The following is a 2661-nucleotide window of genomic DNA, read 5'->3' as shown; positions in this document are numbered from 1 at the left end:
TTATGACACAAACAGGATAAAGTGGTAAATCCAAAACTCCTTGCGTCCTGACAGGACAGAGGGAGCAGACAGGAGGTTACCCCTGGCAGCAGCTATTATTAATGCAAGAAAATCCAAAGTGATTGCTGCCAATAGCAGGAAGATAAACGCTACGCAAACACTGAAGCAGGCCAATTCTCAGCATTGTGAGCTTGCTTTTACCTCCATCAGTGCTTTGACACCATTCTCTTAAGATGGTAGGGCACTTCCTTGGTTTTCTACTCAAATGCAAGGGCTCAACCTCCTCCTTCTTCCAACACAGCTTCTCTCTAGACCCACTTGTGTTTCTTCCCAAGTTTGAGTTCTGCCATTACCAGATTTCCCCAGAATGTCATACAGCAGGTGACATTTGTCTTGTTGTCATGCTTCTAGGTGCTTTTTGTCCATCTCTATTTTTAAGTAAGTAAGTGAACTATTATTTAATGTTGGTTTGCTGGGTTTTCTTCCCCTTAGTTGAAGGGTTCCTTCCCTTCCTGCCACTGATCAGACCTTTTCCAGCCGTTCTTTCACTTCAGGGGAAGCTTCATTGAAAAGGTTACTAGCTTCTAGTTTGCCCACAACAGTTTCCAAGGTTCAGAGCCTTTGCTAGAGCCAGGAAAACCTCTCAAAACAGCATTCAATCTAAAAGTAACAGAAATACAACCAAACCACTAACAAGCACAGAATTTCTGGATTATAGTATGTTAATTGATTTTTTCGCTTGCCAGAAGAGACTAAATCTGTACCTTGTTGCTGCTATTTTTACCTTTTGGCAAAGCTATCCTGCTAATTCAATTCCATTATGCAAAACTCTTCCATTCAAATAGTAACAACTGTACAAATCTAAGTGGGGAACTACCATTGCTAAAAGCAGACAGCAGCTTATTGAGTCCTGTTAACTAGCTGTAAAACACTGTAGAGACAACAGAACAGACAACATGGGTTGTTGTACCCAAACAGGGAGAAAAAAAAAAGCTTTATTCAGTTCATTACGTACTAGTTTGTCTCAAACATAAAGCTGCCATTAAATGTGATGCAGTGTCTAAAGCTGCTCTAAGACACAGCTGCCTGCAACATTTATCATATCATCTTCAAAAAGGCTTGTTTGCAGACAAATAACACCCAGATGAAGAGTTAATGTATTTCACATTAAATTCTAAGTAAGAGAGCCAAAGCGTAACAGTTGTTACTTATTTCAAAGACTTCGAGGTTTTCCCCCTCCAAGCACAAACTGTTCAGTGTTTGCCCAGTGTAAATTATAGAAAGGCTCTAACTCCATGCCTGTTATTCTGTGACTGAAATGTACTTTTTCTGCAAAGATAACTATGTTTCTCATGCAATTGTTGATCCAGTGACAATAAGTCAGTGTTACCTTCCTTTCAACACTGCATATGTGTGTGTGCATATGGATATGTGTGTGTGCACACATGTGCCTGTGACAGCTCTGAAAGGGAAAAAAAAGAAATGTCTTGAACTTTATTCAAGATTAATCTTACTGACAGAGGTGTTGTATTAGGGCTACAGATTTTGGTTTCGGGGCCAGAGGCTGCACATACTCAGCCCCGTTTTTACATGAAAAAGTGTAACCAGAGCTGAAAGCTCATCTCCCATAGGCTCAATTGCCTAATATTCCCATGTATCAACTGACTTCTTTACCAGGGCTTCATCCTTCCCCATCATTTTAGTTATTCTTTAGTATTCTTATGTTATGTTAAGCACAGATATTCCTCTCCTCTTTCCATTAAAGGTACTTTCATAGTGATACATATTCTTGCCAATCCTCTACCACATTACTACATATGATTCAAGTGGACCCCACAGTATCAACACTATCATATATAAGTGACAGTTGCAGAGAGGTGAATTCCTTTCTGTGCTGTTAGGATTACTGTAGTAAGTGGCCTAGGAAAAACTGCTGCACTTCAGCTTTGAGATTTAGATTCACATAAATTACAGTAAGCTTGCAGAGTACCTTGCACTAGTGCATTTAAGAGTAACATCACTTAAGATCTGCAACACGATTTAGTCTCTTCCTAACATGCATGCCATGTTTTACTATTGTTTGTGTATATATTTGCACCTGTTACCATTTGCTTTACATGGAGTAAAGCTAAACCAGGAGTGACTTAGCAGCAGACATGCACTTTAACAGATACTAAATCTCAGCCATCTGTCATATTTAAAAAACCAAAATAGCTGTAGAGTTCTCTTCACAGCTAGGCAAAGAAATCAGATCACTGTCACCTGTGAACAATTAACTTCTTTTCTATACTTAGATACTATCAACTAGAGAAAGTCTTAAGCCATATTCAAGTCTGTCAGAACAAGAAAATTCTCACACTTAGCTGCTCTAAGATGCTTTTGGTTTAATGAGCAGTAAGCAACTACAGCAAACCTCATTCTCACAAAATTTTGGGGGGAGTGGTTGTGGTTTTTTGGGGTCCATTTGTTTGAATTTTTTTAATTAAACAGTCTTAAAGCTGCCCATCTTTTTTTCAAACTGAGAGTTTTAAAAAAAAAAATCTGCTGACCAAATACTGATTATACCAATACACTTGGACAAGTCCTTTAAAGCATTCCCCAAACAACCTACTTGTCATTCTGTTTTGAAAAACAGATCAAAGTTAGAGGAGTAAACAGTAA

This window comes from Phaethon lepturus, unplaced genomic scaffold (genome assembly GCF_000687285.1).
Source record: "Phaethon lepturus isolate BGI_N335 unplaced genomic scaffold, ASM68728v1 scaffold17124, whole genome shotgun sequence".
NCBI classification, from domain to species: domain Eukaryota; kingdom Metazoa; phylum Chordata; class Aves; order Phaethontiformes; family Phaethontidae; genus Phaethon; species Phaethon lepturus.
The sequence above is the reverse complement of the archived record's forward strand: the minus strand, read 5'-3'. Positions refer to the sequence as shown.